At 45.7% G+C, this 26,740-nt stretch overlaps 1 protein-coding gene across 1 annotated transcript in view; it reads left to right on the top strand.

Moving 5' to 3' along the window:
• The window catches only part of LOC119437464 (serine/arginine repetitive matrix protein 2-like), a 118,951-nt gene that overhangs the window by 23,688 nt on the left and 68,523 nt on the right, over positions 1-26,740 (top strand). The window lies entirely within an intron of this gene.

Below are 26,740 nucleotides of genomic sequence, written 5' to 3'. Positions count from 1 at the left end.
CTCCGAAAAAATGACGACGTCGTCCAAATAAACGAGACACGTTTGCCACTTAAGACCGGACAAAACTGTCCATCATTCTTTGAAAAGTGGCAGGAGGTGAACACAGGCCAAAAGGAAGAACCTTGAATTAAAAGAGTTCGTCAGGAGTAATAAATGTGGTCTTTTCCCGATCATGGTCATTGACCTCGATTTGCCAATAACCACTATGCAGATTCATGGATGAAAAATATCTGGAGTGTCTGTCAGTCCAGCGATTTGTCGTTGCAAGGAAGCGGATAGACGTCTTTCTTTGTGACGTTGAGTTTGCGATAATCAATGCAGAGGGGGGGAAACGCAGGGTGCCGTCTTTTTAACTAGCACCACTGGTGGCGCCCATGGGCTTGTAGATGGCTGAATGATGTCGTCAGCAAGCATTTGTTTGACTTGTTTTCGAATGACGTCTTGTTCTCTTCGAGACACATGATAAGCATGCTGTCGGATGGGTCTTTCGGCGGGTTCAGTTATAATTCTGTCCTTCGCAACGTGTCTGCTTGATTCTTGATGTTGTGGCAAAGCAGTTGCTAAAGGAAAGCAAAAGAGAGCAAAGACTGTCTTGCTGTTCAGCCGATAGTTTGGAATTCACATCGAGTTGAATTGTAGACTGCTTGTCATCGTGTGGGATGGACGAAAGTTCTGTGAGTGATAGGCTGGTTCTCGCGTTTCTGATTTCTTCGATGTAAGCGACAACAGCGCACTTTGTGAAGTGCTATTATTCGCGACTAAAGTTCGTAATTACGATTTCAGTAGGCCGTTTGGTCAGTTCGAGGAGGCCGCGGGTGACGCATACTTGATGAGAGAAGAGGATGGACACATTGGTTTCAACAACTCCAAGGGCAGTTCGGTCCATGTCGCTCACTGCGGTAACTAGTACACTGGAACGAGGTGGTACGGTGATGGAATCAGAGACACACAATGCTATCTTGTGCAATTTGCATTCGTGCGAGCTTGCGTTACATGAAAATGATACCAGCAGCTCTCGAAGATTTATAATGGCCCTGTATTCTCTAAGAAAGTCCATTCCTAAGAGCTGCCTGGAGCATTCTCACAGCATGACAAAAGATCCGATGAAGGCAGAGCCGCAGATATGCACTCGGGCAGTGCACCTCTCAACCGGTGTCTAGAGATGACCACCCGCAGTGCGGAGTTGGGGACCATTCCATGGTGTCGTCACCTTTCGGAGCGTAACCACTAATTCACCACTCATAATGGAGTAGTCGGCGCCGGTATCCACGAGAGGGGTGACCTGGTAATTGTCGACGGTTACGGTAATATCAGCAGAAAGTCCTGTTTCGTTATCAGATAATGGCGGAGCCGATAAATCATCGTCGTGAACTTGTCGTGTCAGAAGGTGTTTGTCAGGACGATCCGCAGTGGCCCTACCCCCGTAGGTCGCTGTCCTCAGTTTTCCTGACGTGGGCATGGACTTGGGGACCTGTTGCGAACATCAGGGAACCTGGAGTAACGGCTAGGCGACATGATACCCCGAGGAGATGGTGAACGTGATTGGTGTCTTTGTGCGGGAGAACATGGCTGCTGAGAGGCCAGGAACTGCTCTATCTCGCGTGGGCACTCACTATTACTTGGTCGACGTGCTTTAGGGTGAAATCCCTGAAGGCCCATCCTTCGATAAGGGCACTGACAATACAGATTGTCCGCTTCGCCGCAGTGGTAGCAAAGTGGCTGATTATCCATGTTGCGCCACACGTTTGATTTCCACGTGATATCTCGCGGGCCTACATCCTCATACGAGTTTACATTTGCATCAGGAAATTGATGTGGTAGAGCTGAAACAGGGGGAGGCAAACGTCATCCTTTAGATGGTTGAGGACTCCGTAAGGCTTCGGGATAAGTCAGGACTGGGGCTTCCTCTCGCGTTGGCACCAATGGTTGGATCATGGTCCTGATTTCGTCATGAATGATGTCACCAAGTGCAGTAACAGTCGGCTGACAAGAAGCTTTGCGAACTTCCTCAAGCTCTTCACGCACAACGCTTCGCACAAGCTCTGGGAGGGCTGCTAAATCATGTCCGCAGGTGAAACGTGACACAGCGGCAACGGCGCTTTGGCGGTCGTACTGTAGGGAGCGTTGCTATAGCGCTTGTTCCATTGTTGTTGCTTCACCTATGAACTCAGCAATGGTAGCTGGAGGGTTGCGCTTGAGTCCAGTGAAGAGTTGTTCTCTTACCCCTCGCGTTAAGAGACAAACTTTCTTTGTCTCGGCCATACCTGGATCAGAACGTCGGAACAAGTGCGACATCTCCTCGACAAACATGTCCACGCTTTCATTTGGCTTCTGAAACCGACTCTGCTGAGCCTGTTCGGCCTTTTCTTTCCTTTTGGGGCTGCTGTATGTCTCGCGAAGCTGTCGTCGAAATTCTTGCCAGCTAGTGATGGAGCCTTCATGATTCTCAAACCACGTGCGAGCGTAGTCTTCGAGGGCAAAGTATACGTAGCGCAGTTGACTGCAGCACCTCGGTCGAAGTGTTCAAACCAATCCTCCACGTCCTCGAACACGTCGCCATGAAATGACTTCAGAACGCGTGCTGCATAGACGACACTCGGACTAGAAGTGGATTGAACTATGTTGCATTCTTGAGTCTGACTTGCACTTGCCCTATGGTGGACATTCTTACTTAGCTCAATGGGCCATATTCAGGAAGTAGTCCGTGCAAGCGGTGGCTGTGGCAAAGTGCCCGGTTTTCCTCCAAATCGTTGAAATGGTGGTAGGGACTCGAAGCGTCGGGAGGTTAAATTAGTAGTAGAGTAGCAGCCTGGGTCAGTTGGTACATACTGAATAGTAAAAACCAGTGAAAAGACGAAGGACAGAGAAGAGACGTGGCACACACGACGACTGGACTAACAACTGTGCTTTATTGAAAAACCCCATCTCAGGAAAACCCGGTGAGCATGCGCAGCTCAAAAGCCGACACCCACTTACAAACAAAGGTGATTGCAAAACGCCACGTAGCTAACGCCAGTGCGATAGGAAACTAAGTTCCTTCTGCATCAGTGAGAGAGAGGTAGAACTGGTGCAATTATCACCTTGCAAATTGATATGGTAAGCTTCGAGAATTTGACGCTCCGTCTTGCCCTTGCCCCTACCAAGGATTTTAACATTGGAAAAAAGCGGGACGCAGCCGCATTCCCGACAATGGCGAGGCAGATTTGCTCCATCAGAGGTGTTCCAAAAATTGTAGTGTTCTCGCAGCCTCTCATTAATACACCGGCCTGTTTGACCGATGTAAACTTTTTCACAAATCAGCGGAAGCTCATACACCACACGTGTAGCACAAGGAATGTAACCGTTGTCATGACACGCGGGGGGGGGGGTCTATTCCTGCCGTGCGCCACACGTGAGCAAAGGCCTGAAAGTTTGCAGGGAGCAGAAAAACAACGTTAACGCACTGCCTCGCAGCAACTCTCTTGACGTTGTGGGAGACCCTATGTACATAGGGCATCACTTCAAGTCTATTCCGTTCAGCCGCCGTTGGGTCAGCCCTTTTTCGCTCTCGCCTCTTAATCTTTTGCAGCAACGTTTCTGCTACTGCCTTCAAAAGCGCTTTTGGGAAACCAGCGGCCACCAAACGATCGAACTGGTTGTCAAAACTTGATTTTATGCTGTGGTGGCAACTCTTTTTCAGGGCATTTCGAAAACAATTCATAGCAATCCCTCTCTTAATGACTTTGGAGTGTGTGGACGCGTACGGTAACAACGCCTTTTTACTCCTCGGCAAGAAGCACCAGCACACATGGCCATCATCAAGAAAAGTTAGTTGAATTTCTAAAAATCTAATCAAGTGGTTAGTAGGCAGTTCATGTGTAAAGCAAAGTGCACTCGAACAAGCCTTAAAAACCGTTAAGACCTGGTCAACTACGACAGGCAAGGAGTCATTCGGTGAAAGATTTAAAATAATCAAGAAATCGTCAACATATCTGAAAACTTGGCACACACGTTTATCAAGAAGAGAGCCTTGAAGTATGTTGTCAAACTTTGCTAAAAATATCTGGCATAGGACTGGTGCAACACTAGCCCCTATACAGATTCCTTTCTTCTGTATGAAGAGGGAGTCCTTGAAAACTACTACGGTGGAGGAAAGGTATACTGTTAACAGTTCCAAGAACGCATCAACAGAGACTCCGCAAGCATTTTGGAAGGTGACTAGGCCATTCTGATCAATCAGTTCACGCACCGCGGCAAACAGTTCACCATGAGGTATGCTATAAAACAAGTCCTCTATGTCCACAGAAAAGGCACTGTTGGCACCAGGAATGCCATTGCTGAGCACTTCAACTACTGCCGAAGCATTCACTATACTGTAAGGGTCCGGAACGGAAAGGGAATCCAAGTGAAGCTGCAAAAACTGACCCACCACCTTCTGCCACGTGCCTGCCTCTGTAACGATAGCCCTTAACGGGCACTGAACCTTGTGGGTTTTTGCAGTGAAGAACACTTGGAGATGATTTCCTTTGCATTTCTTCACCTTTTGAGACAGGATTAACAAATTATTGGCCTTTAGGAAACTAACAGCTGAAGACTTCAGATTTGAGGGCTTCCGTTGTGTAGGCTGGAAGTTCTTGGCCACTGCAGTTAATGCTTTCTCGCTGAAGGTGCTTGTGGGAAGGACCACAAACCCTCCCTCTTTGTCCGCTTCAAGTAGAGTCAAGTGGTTATCGATGAAGTGGTCCACAACACGGTGAAGGACACGGTTACTGCGCTTTTGTTGATTGCCATCTACCTTGCGTAGAGCGTCGATCCCTTCAGACAGACACCGTTGCTTCTCATCTTTGTCAGCTTTCTCTGCTACGCGGCGTACACTGGCAAGAAGTTCATAGCCGCTGACACAAGGCTCCAAACTGTATTTGGGGCCATTCTGAAGAAGCTCATGACTATCCTCAGGAACCAATGCTCCTTCCAGATAGGTAACAGAGCCTCTGTGGACCATAGGACGTTCCTTCTTTGGCAAGTGCCGGCGCACCTGATTCCAATACACCTCAGTTGCTTGGCCTGCCAGACGTCGGTGTTCTTGGAGGCATGACTGGCTTCAGGTTTTGTGCCTCTCCGGACGTGGCGAACCTTCCGGCTTCCGTTGCCTCCACCAAATGACTCCTTGGCTGTCGTAGTTGACCAGGTCTTAACGGTTTTTAAGGCTTGTTCGAGTGCACTTTGCTTTACACATGAACTGCCTACTAACCACTCGATTAGATTTTTGGAAATTGAACTAACTTTCCTTGACGATGGCCATGTGTGCTGGTGCTTCTTGCCGAGGAGTAAAAAGGCGTTACCGTACGCGTCTGCATGCTCAAAAGTCATTAAGACAGGGATTTCTATGAATTGTTTTCGAAATGCCCTGAAAAAGAGTTGCCACCACAGCATAAAATCAAGTTTTGACAACCAGTTTGATCGTTTGGTGGCCGCTGGTTTCCCAAAAGCACTTTTGAAGGCAGTGGCAGAAACGTTGCTGCAAAAGATTAAGAGGCGAGAGCGAAAAAGGGCTGACTCAATGGCGGCTGAACGGAATAGACTTGAAATGATGCCCTATGTACATAGGGTCTCCCACAATGTCAAGAGAGTTGCTGCGAGGCAGTGCGTTAACATTGTTTTTCTGCTCCCTGCAAACTTTCAGGCCTTTTCTCACGTGTGGCGCACGGCAGGAATAGACCCCCCGTGTGTCATGACAACGGCTACATTCCTTGTGCTACACGTGTGGTGTATGAGCTTCCGCTGATTTGTGAAAAAGTTTACATCGGTCAAACAGGCCGGTGTATTAATGAGAGGCTGCGAGAACACTACAATTCTTGGAACACCTCTGATGGAGCAAATCTGCCTCGCCATTGTTAGGAATGCGGCTGCGTCGCGCTTTTTTCCAATGTTAAAATCCTTGGTAGGGGCAAGGGCAAGGCGGAGTGTGAAATTCTCGAAGCTTACCATATCAATTTGCAAGGCGATAATTGCACCAGTTCTACCTCTCTGTCACTGATGCTGAAGGAACTTAGTTTCCTATCGCACTGGCGTTAGCTACGTGGCGTTTTGCAATCACCTTTGTTTGTGTGTGGGTATCGGCTTTTGAGCTAGCATGCTCGCCGAGTTTTCCTGAGAGACGGGGTTTTTAAATAAAGCACAGTTGTTAGTCCAGCCGTCGTGTGTGCCACGTCTCTTATCTGTCCTTCGTCTTTTGACTGGTTTTTACTATTCCGTTAAATTAGTGCATAGGACGGTACCCAGAACCTCCACCAATTTGTCACCGTACTAACAGGACGAGCAACAGCCGGCAGCACAGCAGAACAGCTCCGATCGAGCAGCACGTCTTCGTCGTCTTCGTCTCTCCTCACCAAATCCTCCGCGGCACGCAAAATAAAGCGCCAGAGAACGGGAACCGAACAACATACGTAAATGCATTGAAGTGTCAATATGTTTGCCCATCAGAGAAATGAAGCAGTTGTAGGCCAACAGAAAAACTGAAAATCAGGCTGGTTCATTCATCAACTCTCCCCGCAGGAGTGTCTGCGTCTGCAGGCGTCAGGTGTGTTGCGACACCACGTACCCGAGCACACAAGTGTTGAACCCTCCCGCATCTAACCGTGCGCGGCTTAGCCATGTCCGGGGAAAAGGAGATCTTGGGGGTTGAGCCAATGCCGGGTGTTTGGACCTTTACAGCCCCTCGGCAGAAGCAACACACCCCTTTGACCTTGGCTTCACGTAGAGTCGTAGACGGCACCCCCGGACTAAGCCACCTGGGGGAAATCAGTAGTTGCTGTTTCCTGTCTCTCTCTCCAACCTTCGTCTTTTCCTCCTGCCTTTTCATCTTTCCTGTCTTCTTTTCACTTCTTGTTATTTCCGAATTTCCGGGCGGCAAGGGTTAATTGTGTGTAATGTATCCAGTCTTGGGTATGTACATTAGGTTATAGTGGCGGTGCATAGCTGGCATCTGCAGGTTTCTCGTAACCTGTAGCGTCCCCTTGTTATGCTCGGTGGTGGGTGGCTACCACCGCCGCCGAATTTTGAAACCATATTGTGTCAGAAGCATTCCCCCGACTTCCAGATCGGATTCTGAAAAGAGGTACCACCGATGCAATCTTTCAATTTACCCTCCAAACCGACCTAGACACCTTCCCCAAGTACCATGTCCTTCATAGTGAAGGCAACACGAGCGTAAGAAAACTCTCGCCCTTCCTTGTATCAAAATGCCTCATAAACACGATCGTACCTAACTACAAAGCCACAAAGATGGCTAGCGGAGACCTCTTCCTTGAACTGACAAAAAAAGATCAAGTTGAAAAGCTCGCACAACTCGCCAGTATTGGTGACATCAATGTATCAATCTCTCCACATCGCTCCCTAAATACACGCAGAGGAGTAATATCGGAACAAGATTTCCTGAATCTCAGTGACGAAGAGCTCCTTGAAGGCTTCCAAGAGCAAAATGTAATCAAGGTACTACGAATTACACTTCGGTAAAACGACCAACAGATCCCCACGAAAGACGTAATACTAACATTTGGAACCAGTACTGTGCCCACTTCACTCGACGCAGGATACTTGAAAATCAACGTCCGACCATACATACCAAACCCGAGGCAGTGCTTCAAATGCCAGAGGTTCGGACATGCAACAATCATGCAGAGGCAAAGAAACATGTGAAGTGTTGTGCCAATGACCACCCCTCTGACAATTGCAATGCTCCAGCACTTTGTGTCACTTGCAAGGGAGATCATCCAGCCTACTCACGGAGCTGCCCTTGCTGGAAAAAAAAATCATCGCAATCACCGTAAAAGAAAAAAATCTCTCTATGAAGTGAGGAAAAGGCTAGGGCACTTACCTCAAGTTAGATGTGCCAGTGCGGCGTGGCAGGGGGCAGCGCCATACTGGTTTCAGGAGTCTACAGGGCCCGAGCACAGTGTTCTCGTAGAAACTCCATCCGCCCCCTTGATGGCTGCAACCAGTGCGGCGCCATCATCATCGAGGACAGGCCGGCAGACCACAGTGTCGCAGGGTCCAAAGTTCAACCGAACTTCACGGCCCGAGACGCACGTTTCGGTGCCTGGCTCTCGATCGTCCAGCGCCTCTGAGAAGGCAATGGAGGATGACCCAAAAACCCCGGCGTCATCGACGCCAAAAGATTCATGCTCCTTGGAGCGCGCCAAGAAGGAGAAACTTATCGCAACTGCGCCAAGACAGGGACTGGTAACCTGAATGGTTACCGCTCTTGCAAATAGCACATCCCTCTTCACACGTCACCTACAACTTTTGAATCCATATATATGAATTAACATTCTCAATACCATCACTATGGCTTTTATCATACATTGGAATTATAGAGGCCTGATCAACAATTTAGGTGACATTAAAGAATTACTAAACCTCTCACCTGTAGCATTTTGCTTACAGGAAACAAATGTATGCCCTAAATATACACATTTCCTTAAAGGTTTTACGGTCATACAAAAGGATCGCGAACACTCCAGCCGTCTTTCTGGGGGAGTCGCTATTGTTGTGCAAGGCGGCATCCCCACATGGAATGTTTTACTATATACCCCGCACGAGGCTGTAGCCGTCACCGTTTTATTATATAAAACTGTCACCATATGTTCACTGTACATTCCACCCCATACCCATTTCACTGCCCGAGACCTGGAAAATTTAACAGACCAGTTGCCGGAGCCTTTTGTTTTTGTAAGAGATTTTAATGCTCATTGCACTCTTTGGGGCAGCTATAAAAATGATCAAAGAGGGCAACTTATCGAAGATTTTAACTAATAACATTTGTCTTTTGAACACAGGTGCACCAACATATTTTTCACCAAGCTCCCGCAGTTTTAGCTGCCTCGATTTAGCCTTTTGCTCACTGTCTGTTCTACCGATTTTAAATGGGAAGTGCTGGATGCCTCATATGGCAGCGACCATTTCCCTGCTATCATCAGACTCGCATCATCAACACCCATTATAAGTTGTAAACCGCGTCGCTGGAAAATACACCTTGCTGACTGTACACTCTTTACGGAAAATGCAAAGCTCGAACAAGTGTTTTCAAGTGAGCTAAGCGTTAACGAAATCAATGAAAGGTTCACTGCGGCTTTAATTTCAGCGGCAGAAAGCACCATGCCCCATACATCCAGCCTTGTACGCTAAACACTTAATCCCTGGTGCACACCAGAGTGCAAAGAAGCCAAAAAACAACAAAATCGGGCCTGGCGTTTTGCATCCCGAATCGGCCGGGCGCATTCTTTGATTGTTTCCCATCGAGGCAGGCCCTTTTATCAGCGTCGCCCAGACGGCGACAGTGCCCAACACTGACGTTGATGGGCAAACAAGCGCCCCAAATCGGCAGGGCGCATCGTTTGTTTCCCCCGATGCCAACCCCTTCATCAGCGGCTGCCTACTTGGCAACGCGGCGCGACACCGGCTGAGACGTAGTGACAAAGAAACTCGCGAAGCGACCACAACTGCCACCCTTCGTGGAAGAGGGGGCCAGCGCGAAAGTCACTCCCCGACCCTGGTAAGACGAACGTAACTGAGAGGTAGAAACCAAGGACACTACTTTCGTAGGAGTGTTAATCCCCTGTTTCCAGATTGCCTCGTCCTTGCTTCAAAGGTGCAACATTAGAGGTGGAGTTCTGTGAAGAATACGACCCCTCTGATTGGCCGCATCAAGGTCATCTGATTCCCCAGTCGGGTCAACTAGGGAAGACTAATGTTTTATAAGGAGACACCTTGGGTGCCGTGGTGTGGTCCTGCCATGTTCTGATATGTGCTCAGACATGTAGTGAGCTGAGACTTTCAAAGTTCTCTCCCATGGAGAGAGCTTCCATGTTTGGAGCCACTGTAAGTATGTCGAATAAATCCGTTTTTCTATCGCTCTTACTCCCCGACATACTCATCCCTTTGGCTGAAGGATCACCGGCCCAAACGCTACCCCGAGTCCCAACAAACTGGATGGCCGCAGTGAGATGGACCCTGCAACCAACGTCAGTCAACAGCATCTGGTTCTCGAGCAAGTGGATGACAGCAGCAAGATGCAACCTGCAGCAACGCCAGTCGCTGGCAACTGATTCACGGGCGACTAGATGACAGCGACAAGATGGAGCCTGCAGCCAACGCCAATCGCCAACTGGTTCACAAGCGGCTGTATGAACGCAGTGCATCATGACTGCACGGTACAGGGTGTGTGCCTGGCTTTGCGCTTGAGTCATCGGATCTTTTAGCCTAGACTTTCTAAAAACTGATGGAATGTGTACAACTGCCCATTTTGATACTGTGGTTGTTGCACATCTCAGCGGAAAGCAGCTTTCAGCATTAATCTGAACTAGCTATTAAAGCCAGACCTTGTACCTATGTAAGAGTAATCGGGAAGTGGAGAACTACCATAATTCGTATCAATTACAGGCGACCCAGGGTTTACTTCTTGGAATTGATTCGATGCGGTGGAGGAAAACTTGGGAACTTGGTGCTACTTCTGTGTATAGGCGTTTGCTTTCTGCTATATTTTCCAGGCTTCAAATTCTCTTGGGAAAACGGAATTGAACCACTGGTAGTTTTTTTACTTGCATTGCAATTTTTGCGGGATTTGCAGCAAGTATTGTGAATAGCTGAGCGTAGCGTAGTGACTTGGAGCTCATAAGTTTGACGAAAGCTAACCTGTTGCAGTTGTGTGAAGAGCTTGACATAGAGATAGTGGATGACACTTTAGAAGCCGAAATAGAGCCATTTTAGAATGCAACTGTGATCAGAAATACTTTGAATACTTCGGCAACTTAATTCTGAAAAAAAACAAGAAAAGGAGGATCATGAAGACCAAGAAAGGCAGGAGTATGAACGAATTAAGCAGGAACGAAACAAAATTGCAGAGAAAGAAAGTAGGCAGGTATGGAAAGAGATAGATGCTCTTAATCAAGAGATTGAAAGATTATAACAGGACTTTAAAGTGGAGCAGCAGGTATATCAAGCACCTGTAGAAGTAGCGCACAGAAGGTGCAAATCATTACCAAGCACGGTTCTACCGTTGGCAGAAACAGAGGTTGATCTTTGTGAGCCTAAATGTAGGTTCACAGGTGATGCCAGATCCATAGACCGTGGCGTAGTTGAGAAGTCCGTTGATGGGGACCGGATTGAGTGTGACGAGATACTGTATCAATGGAATACTAGAGAAGCAGTTAGGCCAGCTGTGGACGATTTGGCATAGTTATCCAGGGAGTACATCGCGAAGGTGGCTCTTGCAGAAGTCCAAAGTGACACTAATTCGTCGGAAGAGAGCACCAGTGCAGATCTCAATCGGTCAGAAAAGTGCTCTAAAGCGCAATGTAGGCAGGGCAGTGCAGTTGTGGACAGCTCCCAGGTATACGAGCTACATTGCGCAAATGAAAATAGCTGCATTGTCCCTAAGTGTTTGAAGCTCTCCGCCAGTCGAGGTAGCATTGAAAAGAATGATTTACCTGCAATTCATTCAGACTGTGCGGTTGAGATAGAAAGTGCTGGTCAGCACGAGATGCGAGAGTAAGGCTCCAAAATGAGCACGAGAAAATGTGCCAGGATGAAGCAGCGTTGCACAGTCAGGAATGCGGCAGAGAAGGCGATGCGGCTGAATAAAAGGGCTAGTGGGGAGCACTGTCAAAAAGTTCGAACGGTACATTTGTTTCTTGGAATGTTTCCAGACAGAGCGCGTCCGAACCGCTGAAGGAGGAAGAGAAAGGGCTGTTCGGCACGAAAGTGCACAAAAGCGAAAGTGGCGCGAAGGGGGCAGTTATGTTTCCCCTCGTTCGGTTTTTTCTTTAAGTGTGTTAGGCATGACACTGGAGAGCGAGCTGGTAAGGCGACGTGAATTGGTCATGTGCGGCATTGAAATCGCAGTGCGACGCGTAGAAGGCATGTTGCCCGTTTGTAAAGTGTTGGCGGTTGCCATCATGGGTAATGACCTAAGTACCCTTTGTATTCTCTCGTTAACAAGACAGGCTCTTAGAGTGCGCCCACCTCGAGTACAGCCTAAAGATATGACGCCACCATAGGCTACTTTGAATGAAAAGCGACGCAGGTTTTGTGGAAACATCATTTTGTTTGTTTCTTTATTTTTAGGGTTTGGTTAAATGTTTTGTGATCGCCGAGACTAGAGATCATTTCGAGATACACGTTTCGAGCTTTGTTTAAATTGTTTGTTTTAGAAGCTCATCGATATTCTGAAAGAGATGGTTCGCGTGCGTTTCAATTTTTGAAACTTTTTTTTCGACGAGTCGTTCTTTTTTTAAGCAGATGGTCTTCCTTATTTTTGTATGTGAGATACGCTTGCAGTGTCAGATCGAGGCTATTTGTTTGAAGCCTGTAGTGGTTTTTGTTGTTGTTTCTTCAGTGCGTGTCCTTTGTGGACAGGAGAAAGAAATTGTTAGTGCGTGAGTCGCGTGCATTACATGCGAGTTTTGTCCGCAAAGTTAGTGACTCTGATAGTACATCCATGATGGAAATGTGGCTCTCAGTGGATACTAGCGGATGTAAGACTGTTCATGGTGTTTGTGCTGCGTATATTTCATTTATCATTTATTTAGAGTATTTTCAAGTTCCACCTTTGCCCTCTGCAGCACGACGATCTGGTTTTGTTCAACTCGGGGGTACATGAGAGCTCGTTTTGGCGGCACAAAATTTTGGGTCTAAATTATTGGGTTAAGTGAGGCCTCGTGGATTTAAATATTTCGGGTGCTTGCGACCGTGGTGTACTTTGTCACTGGAAATGACTTCCGTATCGGATGTTGGGAGAAAGTTGGGAATCCTGGTCTAATCTCAAAATTGAGGGCTTCAATGAAGGTTTAGTGATTTGATGGCTGCCTTGGTGCTATTATTAGATAAGGGCAGGTGCATTGATTTGTTCGCTAGACCCGATGGCTCTCGGTACGAGCATGGCACTTTCCTGTCCCTGCGTTCATGTGTTTGCTTGTGCATTCTCAGAGAAGGCCACAACGAGGTTAATACTGGGACCTCAAGCTCGAGTGTGTCATCAGTCATCATTTCAAGAACAAACCCCGAGTTCACGACTGACCACCGACGCTTCGGGCAACCTGACCTTTAGGTCGAATCTTCCAGCGGGGGAGGAGTCTGTTGCGTCCCGAATTGGCCGAGTGCATTCTTTGATTTTCCCATCGAGGCGGGCCTTTTCATCAGCATCACCCAGACGGCGACAGTGCCCGACGCCGACGTTGACAGGCAGACAAGCGCCCCAAATTGGCATTGACATCGTTTGTTTTTTTCCCCCGATGCCAACCCCTTCATCAGCGGCTGCCTACCTACCTGGCGACAGGGCGCGACACCGGCTGAGACGCGATGACAAAGAAGCTCACGAAGCGACCACAATCGCCACCCTTCTTGGAAGCAGTGGCCAGCGCGAAGGTCACTCTCCCGACCCTGGCAAGACGAATGTTATTGAGAAATAGAAACCAAGGAGACGACTTTAGTAGGAGTGTGAATCCCCTGTTTCCAGATTGCCTCGTCCTTGCTTCAAAGGTGCAACAATAGAGGCGGAGTTCTGTGAAGAATACGACCCCTCTGATTGGCCGCATCAAGGTCATCTGATTCCCCAGTCGGGTCAACTAGGGAAGACTAATGTTTTATAAGGAGACACCTTTGGTGCAGTGGAGTGTCCTGATGTGTGCTGATATGTGCTCAGACATGTAGTGAGCTGAGACTTTCAAAGTGCTCTCCCATGGAGTGGGCTTCCACATTTGGAGCCACTGTAAATATGTAGAATAAATCCTTTTTTCTATTGCTCTTACTCCCGGACATACTCATCCCTTTGGCTGAAGGATCACTGGCCCAAATGCTACCCCGAGTCCCAACAGGTGATTCTTGCGAAGATACCCAACCTATACAAACCTCCTACATTTCAAACAGGCCAAATCCAAAACACGATTTATACGAAGGCAGGCGGAAAAATTATCATGGATGTAATACATATCTTCGATAAACAGCTCAGTCACCTCTAAACTTATGTGGGAAAAGGTGAAGTTTAGGGGAAATTACTCGTCTTATACAATACCGCTCCTTACAAGTCCAGGTACACAAACAACGCTACAAGAACAAGCTGACATACTTGGTGAACGCTTCCACAATGTTTCCAGCTCAGGTAATTATTCAAAGGAATTTTTAAAGTACAAACAGTCTGCTGAAAAACAGAAGCTGCCCACTACTGGTGCGACAAATGAATTTTACTATGGCCCCCTTACACAGCAGGATTTAAACAGTCCTTTCAGCTGGCAAAAAAAACAGCGGTAGGTCACAACCGTATTCACTACTCCATGCTGGCACATCTATCCCAAGCATCTGCAGAGGCTCTCCTTGAATTTTTCAATTTAATCTGGGATAATGCCAGAAGAGTGGAAAAAAAAGCAATAGTAGTCCCATTTCTCAAAGCTGGTAAATCCCCAACATCTGCAAGCAGCTACAGACCCATTGCCCTGACTAGCTGTCTGGCAAAATCATATGAAAGCATTTTATAATGCTCTTGTTCATTTTGGAATCGAGAAACTTAACAGACCCTCACCAGTGCAGTTATAAAAAGGGTTGTTCAACCACTGACCATCTTGTCCGACTGGAGCATGAAATTCGATATGCATTTTTACACAAGCAACATTGGCAGTTTTCTTTGATGTAGAAAAAGCCTATGACACCACGTGGAGATAGGGAATTTTAAGAGACCTAGCTGACCTCAGCATCCGTGGTAAAATGCTTAACTGCCTAGCTGATTTCATGTCTAATAGAACATTTCAGGTGTCTCGGCACAGTACTTTCTCGTACATTTGCACAGGAAAATGGTGTTCTGCACAGCTGTGTTATCAGCACAACACTTTTCATTGTAAAAATAAACTCGGTTAATAAGGTTATACCGTCATCTGTTATGCACTCTATATACGTCGATGACCTGCAAGTGACTTGCCGTGCCTCAAATTTGTCAACCGGTGAGAGGCAGCTTCAGATCACAATAAACTGGCACAATGGGCTAACAAGAATGGCTTCTGCTCCTCCACCGAGAAAACAGTTACTGTTTTATTTTCTCAGAAACGTGGGCTATACAGCGACCCAGTCCTGAAGTTAAATGACTCCACACTACTGGTCAAACAACATTATAAATTTTTAGGAGTAACCTTTGACACCAAACTGAACTTCCTGACCCACATAAACACACTAAAGATTAAGACAAATAAAGTGTTGAATATCCTCAAAGTGTTGTCCCATAAGCATTGGGGTTCTGACCGAACGTGTCTTTTACGTATTTACCGGTCTGTTGTGCGTAGCCTTCTAGACTACGGCTGCATAGTTTATGGCTCAGCCAGACATTCTTACATTCGACGACTTGATCCAGTACATAACCTTGGACAGCACCTAGCAAATGTTGCTTACAGGACATCACCTGTCCCAAGTTTATACACTGACTATAATGAGCCTTCCTTACAGCAGCGCAGAGCGTTACTTACTTTTTCTTACATACTAAAAATTCACTCATCACCGCAGCACATATGCTACAATATCGTCGCACAATGCAACTCACGCTTACATTACACTAATAAGCCGAACATGATTCGGCCACTTCTTTTACGGCACGAGGAATACTGCAAGACTTATGATATTCCTCAAGAGGTACTGCAAGCTGCTGAAAGGCCACAAAGATTGCCCCCGTGGTGCGATTTTACACAGTTATGTGATTGGACACTAACACATCTAAAGAAAAAAGGCACCCCACAAGAACACATAATACAAGAGTTCCGAACTATCGAAGAAAAATTAAAAAATTGCACGGAATTTTACACTCATGGCTCTAAAACACAAAAACATGCGGGCGTGGGAATCGCAATGAAAAATTGGGAAACTAGTATTCAGATACACCATTCTGCTTCAATTTTTACCACCGAAGTTTATGCAATATGGATGACAGTAAAACAAATTATTACCGAGAAGCTGAAAAATGCTACAATTTATACCGATTCGTTAATTGCACTGAGAGCTGTAAATTTCAACTCCGCCTGCGAACCCCTACTTGGCGACATCTTACACATGGTCCTTTATAACAAATACAGAAGAACCATACGATTCTGCTGGGTCCCAAGCCATGTTGGGATACCAGAGAATGAAGCAGCAGATAGATGTGCATCCATGGCAGCACACAAAAACATAACTCGCACAAAAGTTCCATACAAAGACAGTATTCAAGTGATTCGTGAGGCCCTTGCATCAAAATGGCAACACGAATGGAACTCGTGCATAAATAACAAGTTACATGTGACCAAACCACTGCTTGGCGAGTGGAAATCATGCAGTCACCAAGAGCGGTTCTATGAGGTAATCTTATGTCGACTTCATATTGGGCACACACATCTAACACACAATTTTCTACTTCGAAAAGAAAACCGCCCAACTTGCGAGAAGTGACATGAACCACTTGCAGTAATGCACATTAATATGACATGTCCACATACCGAAACACAGAAATTGAAACTTTTACACAATCTAGATAACTTGCATATACCTTTACACCCCACCTTACTATTAGGAGACAACCCGCCAGTGCCATTCACCGAGTTGTTCAACTTTTTAGATGAAACTGGTTATTTACTTAAACTATGAAGTAACACAGCTTTTACTGCCCTAACATTGGTTTTTTTATTGTCTTGTGACAGGCGCAGAATGGCCTTAGTCGCTTTTGTGCCATTAAACCAGGATTAACTCATTCATAAACTGCAGTGCAACAAAGAAAACAAGCAATATGTGCTCTGTGTTCATTTCATTTCTGTCCATTATCTTTTTGTTGCATTGTAGTCCACGCCTTTAGTCTTTAGCATTGTTCCATTTTAACATATACTTGAGAATTCCTGCAGTCCACAAATCGGATTTTTGCACTCCCAAGTGAAAAAAAGAGGGACGTAGAGTGTGGTTAATGGGTGTTCTGTCACAGTAGTAGCTCTTGACACTTAATTGTTTGTATTCACAATCATTTAGACACCTAAGACAGCAGCCTTTCTGTTTTTTTGTTGTTTTTTTGTACGGCACTCATGACTATAAGATGCATCTAATTCACGCTGTCAGAAAAATAGCAAACTGACTTCGTTACTGTGCAATCGTCGACTTTCTCAAACTTTTTCTGCTTATGCCACTTGTGCACGAAAAAGTCGAAAACTACAAAGAGTGTGTTCCAATTTTTTCTCATTTTGGAAAATAAGTGGGGATCACTTTCTACCAGCTGGATTATTTTTATTTTGAACCCATCATCACAGTAGACAGGGCATGTTAGCAGAACAGCAAATTTTCTGTTGCCTCGATACGCTCGCATCAGTCATGCATGCCCGACATTGAATTTGTCAAGCTGCTTTAAATGCAAAGGAGCAGCTGTCGGGGCATGTGGTGCCTATTCATCTCATTGCAAACAATACAAGCAGAAAACCAACAGTGCAGCAATGAACAAAGGGACACTGAGCTTCCATTTTGTAATGCAGAAGTGCATCCTAATGCACCTTTTCTGGTTGAGCAAGGAGCATCTATTCAATATAATAAATGCCGAGTTGTGCTTCCTAAAAACACAGCGCTCAGGTGGTCCAGTGTACAGCTTCTTGGGAAGATAACTCGAAAAGTTTTATGGCCTTAGGTTTATCTAATGGGCACATGTATGGTGTCTGATGCAAGAACTAAAAGCTTTCTGTAAAGTGATTAAGTTGGGGTTGTGCTGTTTGAGCTTCGGGCAGATACTGCTGATAATTTTCCAATTATTCAGCTGGTTGGAATTTGCTAATTTTTCTGAAGTACACCCCCTACAAATTATTTAAACAGGAATGTGCAAAGCCAGGGTGACTTGAAAGAATTCTGATTGCTCATTTGCTGTCTGTGACATAGGAGAGCAGTTTCATGCAAAATAATTTGGAAATATGAAACTTTAAAAATACCTGATACAGTGAACTTTCATTGTATGCAACTGATTGCAAGTGCCACGCTGAACTTTTATGCACTTTGATATCTGAGACAACTATTTCTCAGCTCAACGAAGTACTTGCAATTTTATCTGAATGTCATGTTTCAGTAGGCAAACACCACAAAACCAACAAGCACATAAACGAGACAAAGATCAGTGCTCATCCTTGTCTTGTTACGTTATACAGTAAAAGCTCGTTAATTTGACCCGCGTTAATTCGGAAAATCGGTTAATTCGGACACGTCCTTTGGTCCCGGCAGGCGTTTGCATTATTTAATGCAATGAAAATCTCGTTAATTCGGACGTATTTGGCCGCACATCGGTTAATTCGGACAACTCTCGGTGCTCGGTGAGCGCGGAGCGCCGCAAATGTGCGACGCAAACGAGCCATAACGAGAGTGTACTCTACCATAACGGCGTTAGCGTCCACCGAAACGAAGCGACGTAGTTCGGATCGCTGTAGCCATCAGTGGGAATCGTACGGGAATGACAGCTACGCCAGTACGCTTCGTACCTATTTGAGCCTTTAAAGCTTTTATTCTTGCGTTTACCGGCACGCATAGCACCGCGTTGGCCACGTGCCTTCAGAACTGCGTAGTCGCCATCCGTGATCGCGTTGATAGCTAGCGGCCGCGGTTTCATCCACAGCGGTTGCGGCAAAAAGTAGTTTCATTTTCACTCAGTGTCCGTGCCGTCAGGGAATCGAATACTAACTCCTTGAAAAGAAAAAAAAAAGACAAGAAATTTTAGCCATTCCACGCCGCTGCGCGTTGTTTTCCATCCTTAACCGCGTCGCCAGCCTCGCGCGCCTCTGTCCCGTTGCCCTTCCGCCCCTCCGAACACGAATGGTCCGCGCCCATAGCTCTGTAAGCCACGCCACCCTCCGAAACATGAATGGACCGCGCCAAAACAACGTTAGCGTCCACCGAAACGAAGCGACGGAGTTCGGATGGCTGTAGTCATAACTAAAAATCGTACTGGAATGACAACAACGCCGGAAGGCTTCGTGCCTATTTGTGCCTTTCAAGCTTGCGTTTACCGCCGCACATAGCACCGCGTTGTCCGCGTGCCTTCATTACTGCGTAGTCAAGATCCATGATCGTCTCGACAGCGGCCGCGATTCCGTCCGCCGAGGTTGCGGCAAACATTAGTTTCGTTTTGACTCGGTACGCACGTCGGCCGCGTGCCTTCATAACTCGGTAGTCGCCATGCATGATCGCGTCGATATCGACAGCGGTTTCGTTCGCAGTTGCAGCAAACGGTAGTTTCGGTTTGACTCTGCGTGCGTCGGGCGCGCGTCTCCAGAACCGCAAGGTCGCCGTGCATCATCGCGTTGAAAGCGGCCGCGGTTGCGGCTAGCAATAGTTTCATTTTTACTCAGTGCAAAGCTGTCGAGGATGAAGAGAGAGAGAGAGATTGCTGTTGCGAAGAGGAAGAGGCGCACCGTCTACATCGCGATGGGCGGCGACCCGGCGACATTGGCGAAAAAATAAACGGTATGTGCGAGCGCTAGTGAAAAGCGCGTCTCAGATGAAGACGCGCGCCGGGGCCGCGATGTGAAGGAAGTCGCGAGACCTTCGCCGCTGCGAGCTCTAATCAGTCGCGGGATGACGAGAATTGCAGCTTCTGCATTGCGTTTATGCAAAATCGAAACAATTTGCTGATTAATACCGCAAATAAGAGCGTGTTGACGTAGTAAGCATTTGTTTATTGTTTTCTTGATACCCTCGATAATTCGACATTCGTTTAATTCGGACATTTTTTTCGGTCCCGTGAAATCCGAATTAACGAGCTTTTACTGTACTAGGAGAATGCCAGCAAACTCGAAAAAGGAAAAAATTCAAGATTTTTCTTTCGAGTTTACTGGCATTCTCTTAGTATAACCATGTACCAACTAGCCCAACAAGCCACTTTCATGAACTTATTTATGTCCTCCCAGACAACACAATGACATCCTCAGGACGTCCTCAGTACGTACAACTGAGTACGTTAGGTTGTCCTCAGGACGTCCCCGCATGAGCCTCAAAACATCCCGATCAAGTCCACATGTCCGGCCTCGGCACGTACTCGGGACGTCCTCAGGAAGCCTTCGAGGATCTTTTCAGTACGCGTTCAGGATATTTTGAAGACCTAGGCATTCGCTGCGCCCAGTAAATATTCTTTTATTTTGTTCACTGAAGTTCACTGTTTTTCGTCCACTAAGTGAGAAATTCAGGCTTAAAACTGCAATATGCACTTACTGCTTGACAGAGCGTACTTTTCAGCCCTGTTGCACAGGCCTCGGTATATGGCCACACGAAATGAAAACGTAGACCCATAGCGATGCACACAAACCTATTTTATTAATTTCGCTTAATAACGGCGCATGTCAATGTTGAAAGTAGCATGATAAAGCCAGGAGACTTCACCGCTTGAAATGTCTTCGTCCGAAAACAGAGAACAGCGAGAGCCCATAGGAGACACTGAAAGAAATGATAAACAGTACATTGTCAATAAACAACTTACGTTCAGACACAGAGAAATAACAAACAAAACAGTTTATGCCACATACTGGGAAGCACTGCAGCACAAAATTATTGTACGAAGCACCAAAGCAACCTCCGCTGATTGAATGTTGCTGTTTATGGCATAATCAATCCACTCGGAAAATCGTTTCTTCCATAACAAATAATACTTTTTCACTTCCTTAGCCGTGACAAGATTTAGAAAAAAAAAAGTACAACATCTACCTTTGAGGCCGAGATAGCGCGATATTTGCCGCCGGCCAGTGCTAAAATCTCAGACTGCTTGGGTGTTTGCAACAATGCTCTTGTCGGTAAAAGTAGTGTGGAAAGGCAGTTGTGGTAGCGGAGAGGCTGAGAGGGACGTTACAGCGCCGTTGAACCATGGAGAAGCGACCGCCAGAAACGCTGAAATCATCACTTTGAAACTGTCCACTATCGCGACCAAGCACAAAATGTCACAAACCTATGGCAATAGCTTTGGTGATATTTTGTTCTACGGGCAAAGCGACATCGCGATTTGCAGCACCCGTTCCATCCGACACAAAGAGCTCCGCGGCAAAGTCGCGCGAAGCCGTCTGATTCACAATGTAATTAATGAAGGTCCTGTCCACGCTGTTCGCTAAGTGAAAACATGTGCTAATGCGTCCATTTCTTCCCTGCACAAATCTACGTTCCGCTTTCTGCCACCCCGAAAAACAGGAGACTTACCGCTGTCCGCTGCCTTGTTTTTCTTCAATGCTGCGCTTGGCTGGGACTGGCTTGGCTTGACTTTTCAAATCAAAAGTGCCAATGTGGCCCCAAGGAAAGTAAATGGGGTGGCTTGGTCGCTGACATCGTGGGATACCTCGCTGGTTGACTCTCCCACAACTGTTATCGCTCGCGGGTACTCAAAGCAATGCAAGTTGCAAAAAAAAATGGTTCCATCAAACACAATTGTAAGGCATCAAGACCAGTTGATCAGAGTTTAAGTCCACTTAAAAAAGAAAAAATATATATAAAAATCGAGCTCGATGGTCGTAATAACGACCTCACATGAAGTATAGCCCCTAATTTTTCGTTCATCAACCGAAATAATCGTAAAAATTTCAATTTCATGGTCTCTTCTAACATAATACTAAATGTCCTCAAAAGGTCCTGCAGTGGACGTTCTTTGGACAATCAGACATCCTTAAAAAGTCCTGCAGAAGATGTTTGCAGGATGAACCAGTGAATGTCGTCCTGAGGACGTACCGAGGACGTCGTAAAAACTGCGAGGACGTTTGTACCACTTGAGGACGTCCTGAGGACGTCGAGTGTTGTCTGGGCTTGTCGTACTTTGCACTGTTTGCTTATAAAGCTGAATCACGAAGTAACTCAATCAGCCAGCCTACTAAGTGATATGCTTGTGCTTTTCATACAACGTTTGCGACGAAATTATTTTGGTTGTTGTAAGTAATACTGCTGAATGCCGTCCTTCCTGATTGCTCCTATGGGCAGTTTGGGTAAACTTTTCTTTGCTACAGGAGATAGAAGGATGGTATGATGGCCATCACCTAGTTGATATCAGAATGGTTGCATCATTTTCGCTTAAGCGATCATGGCTACATTTCAAGTACCGACTTGTTTTCTATACAACCCTGAGTCTTTTAATGCTAAATTCTGTAACTGGCAGCAGGAACTGTCTGTTCTCCACTTTAACATTAGAAGCATCATAAACAAAGGCGACCGCCTCAATCACTATTTTACCTCATTAACAACAAAATTTGATGCTTTACTATTTACTGAAACTTGGTTGCTCACATATGATCATCTTCATTTCAATAACTACGCATCTAACAGTCTCCTACGTCCCAGTGGAAGAGGTGGAGGCCTTGCTGTATATGGTAAAAGCTGCTACCCGCATTCTGTTCTTGACAACTGCTCAATAATGAGTCCCATTGTTGAATGTTTAAGTGTATCACTGCCCAATATAATTGTTGTTGCAATTTATAGGCCACCGACTGGAAATAAGCAACCCTTTCTCGATTTTCTTGAAAAATTGCTTGACAACTTGAATTCTACCGCTCTTCCATTTGTACTTATGGGTGATGTTAATATAAATCTATTGCATGACGATCAGAGCACTAGAGATTTCAACACTGTTATTTCATCTTTTGCATCTTCCAATCACATTACTTTGCCTACTAGAATTACTTTTGATACAGTCACCCCTTTAGATGTTTGTGTTACAAGCATTGCGCCATGTAATATTAAATGTGGCTTACTGAGTTTGGACATTAGTGATCATATTCAAATGTTTGCTTTATCAGCAGAGTGCACAAACCCAAGGTTACATTTGATAGATACATAACACGGGAAATAAATGATAAAAATCTGAACAGATTTCAATACCTTGTTCGGAATATAAATTGGGATAACATATACAATATTGGTGACGTAAATAAGACGTACTCAGAATTTATTAGAAAGTTTTAGACACCTATAATAATGCTTTCCCACTAATCAGAAAAAAAAAACAGGAAGAAGTTCAGGAAGCCGTGGATAAACAAAGACTTGCACGCACAAATTCGCACAAAGAACAAGATGTACGTGCCACCTTTTTATTCAGAGTCGGGATCCCAACCTTCTAAGGGAGTATAAAAAGTATCGAAATCAACTGAACAAGGAATTGTTCAACTGAACAACTGAACAAGACAGCAAAAACAAATAATTTTATTGAGCGCTTCATAAGAATCCAAAACGACAGTGGTAAAGTATGAAAAGAAGTAACTTATCTAACAAAAGGAAAAGGTAATTATAATGTGCTGAACGAGATCAGTACGCCGGATGGAAAGTTATCGGGTTTTGATTTAGCCTGTGCTTTTAATAAGTACTTTGTCAATGTTGGTAAACCACTCAGTGATGCACTTGAAGCTGACAATGCATTTAATAACACTATTGCTTCTTTATCAAACTCAGCTTTTTTCACCCACTTCCTCTCAGGAAATAGTGTCTTTAATCAACAAGTTAAAAAATAATTTATCTGCAGGTCATGTATAAGGTCTGTTCCCATCAAGCACGTAGCGCCTCTAATATCGCACGTATTATCTTATCTTGCTAATCTAATGTTGACTACTGGCATGTTTCCCGATGACCTAAAAATAGCCAAAGTTTGTCCAATTACAAAGGTGGTAATCAAATGGAAATGTCAAACTACCGACCAATCTCTGTGTTACCAGTGTTTTCTAAAGTATTTGAAGGAGTCATCAATTGCAGGCTTGAATGTTTTTTTACTAGACAACCTGATATCTGTTTCCCAGTACGGTTTTTTGAAGAAAAAATCCACAGAGCAAGCACTACTCATTATTAAGGATAAAATACTTCAAAATATAGAGCACAAGCACTAAACACTTGGTCTATTCTTGGGTTTTCGAGAGGCGTTCAACTGGGTACAGCACGGTATTCTCTTACATAAGTTAAATTACCATGGTGTACGTGGTATTACACTTATCTTAGTGCAGAATTATTTACATCATAGGATACAATACGTACAGGTGAATGACGTTTCATCTAACCGACTGACTGTCACTTGCGGAGTCTCTCAGGGCTCTATATTGGGACCACTATTGTTTTTAATATATATTGCTACGAGAGAGACATTCAGCCTGGGGCAGACGACGAAGACGGTTCTCTCTGATACCATCTTGGCTACTGTGTCTCTTACATACTGTACATACAGTGTAAATAGCCCCGCCTTCTGTCGTTTTACGTAACAATATCAATGACATTACCAAACTACCAGGTTCTCATGAAATGATTATGTATGCTGATGACACGGACATATTCTTTACAGCCAAATCTCTTGTCCAAGCTGAGGCTATGGTAAACAGGTATTTAGGTAACTTACAATCCTGGCTACAATGCAACATGTTTTCCTTAAATTTATTCAAAACCAGCTATATTATTTTTAGGCCTGTAGGAAAACTAATGAGACGCGAAGAAACCAGACAGAGAGCTCATCGTTCCAACTTCTTCTTCTCTTCGCAGTGCTCGCCTGCCTGCGTTTATTACTGTTTTTCTACATACTCCTGCCCCCCAGTAGCGTTGTCCAATTCAAGCTTGTACAATTTCTGCACTGGCCTTTTTATAAACTTGCCATCTTGAGCTTTCACACGGCAGGCTTGAATGATTCCATCTTGACCAGGGAAGACGTCCACGACTCGTCCCAGTGGCCAAATACCTCTAGAGATGTTAGGCTCCTCGATGAGTACGACATCATCTACTTGTAGACTGCTATTAGGATGCGAGGGGTAGAGGTGAAGTGTCCGCAGCTCGAGGAGGTATTCTTTCTGGTGGTCCACGAGCTTCTGGCGGTATTGCAACTTCTTGCTGAGGTCACGTCACGTAGCCTGTGCACTTCGAGCTTCGTCACCACTGTTGATTCGCTCTGGAGAGGCAAGAAATGAGCTCCTGACCAGAAAATGAGCAGGACATAGTGGAGAAGGCTCTCTAGCGTCCGTATACGTATAGGTTAGGGGTCTTGAATTGATGACTGCTTCTACCTCCAGCAGTACAGTCCGAGTTTGTTCGCTGTTGAGCTTGCTCTTTCCCAGCACTTTGCGTAAAGATGACTTGACTGATCGGATAAGTCTCTCCCACCAGCCGCCCCACCAAGGCGCACCTGGCATAATAAATTTCCATTCTATGTGATGCGTCAAGAGCAAAGATGCAAATGGAAAGCTCTTCATGGTGTTCCAAATGTTCCATAAGTCTCGCGACGCTCTCCTAAATGCGAGAGCATTATCGGAGTACAGTGTAGCGGGCACTCCTCTACGAGCCAAAAACCTACAGAACGCTAGCAAGAAGCTTGTAGAGATTCCACTCATTAATTCAAGGTGTACAGCTCTCGTGGTCGCACATGTGAACAACAGAATATAAGCTTTGTATGTAACTTCATCAGTATCACGTTGCTTTACATATAGTGGGCCTGCAAAGTCTAATCCCACAACTTCAAACGGCCGTGATGTGAGAAGCCTGTCTTCAGTCATTGGAGCATATTGCACCTTCGCAGGTTTGACACTGTATTTTCTGCAGAGAAAGCAAGCATTGATGATCCGTTTAACTTCTTGTCGAGCATGTATAACCCAGTAACGCTGTCGAATCTGCATCATAGTGCTTGCCACCCCATCATGCCACCCTCTGCAGTGAGCCTCAGTAACAACTAAGGCCGTGAAGGGATGCCTTTGCGGTAGAATAACTGGGTGCTTTTCGTCATATGTAGCGTTCATTCTTTCAAGTCGGCCACCAAGTCGAAGCTGCCCGCTGTGATCCAGGTAAGGGTGGAGATCGCGCAATACGGAGTGTTTCTTGACAGTGTCTCTAAGCCGAAGGTGTTCAATGTCATTCGTGAATACTTCGAGCTGGACACGACAGATCCAGAACATTTCTGCCTTGTTTAGCTCCTCTGTCGAAAGAGTTCCACCGGGCGACGTTTGATATGACGACATCGGTGCACAAATCGAAATACCCAGGCGGTCACGCAAAGGAGCTTCTGTAGGTTGCCAAACTTCCTTAAGTCAATCGGAGTGTCCACTATTCTCGGTGCTTGAAGAAGTACATGATGCGTATCACACTCTGACTCCCCGTAGATCATTGTGCTCATGTCCGAGTCTGTAGGCCAGGTTGATCTTGGCTGGGATAGCCATTCAGGTCCCCTCCACCAGTTGCGACATGTATGTAGAGCCTTTAAAGATACGCCCCTAGTCAATAAATCTAACGGGTTGTCTTCTCCTCGGCAGTAATTCCATAGCAGTGGGTCAGCAATTGCTGCGATTTCATTCACTCTGTGCTTTGCAAACTGACCCAACTTGTTACAGTCACCCCGGATCCAGCTCAGTGTGATCGTTGAGTCTGTCCACATGACGCAGGGAAAATAAGTTGAATCTCACGATGAGCGGATGTATTTTAATAGTCTTGCACCTACTACCGCAGCCATAAGCTCGAGCTTCGGCAGTGTTAAAATCTTGGTAGGTGCTACTCGAGACTTCGCTACTATTAGTGATGTAGCTGTATTTCCGCCGTCATCAACTGTTCTCAAATAGGCACATGCTTCATAAGCCTTCAGGCTGGCGTCGACGAATATGTGCAGCTCTGCCTTCTCGACCGCTCCATATAGCCCCTCTCTCACGCAGCGCGGAATCTTATGCTCCAATGACTCAAGACAGCCTTCTCACATCACGGCTCTTTGAAGTTGTGGGATTAGACTTTGCAGGCCCACTATATGTAAAGCAACATGATACTGATGAAGTTACAT

Source organism: Dermacentor silvarum, chromosome 1, assembly GCF_013339745.2.
Source record: "Dermacentor silvarum isolate Dsil-2018 chromosome 1, BIME_Dsil_1.4, whole genome shotgun sequence".
NCBI classification, from domain to species: domain Eukaryota; kingdom Metazoa; phylum Arthropoda; class Arachnida; order Ixodida; family Ixodidae; genus Dermacentor; species Dermacentor silvarum.
The sequence above is the reverse complement of the archived record's forward strand: the minus strand, read 5'-3'. Positions and strand labels throughout refer to the sequence as shown.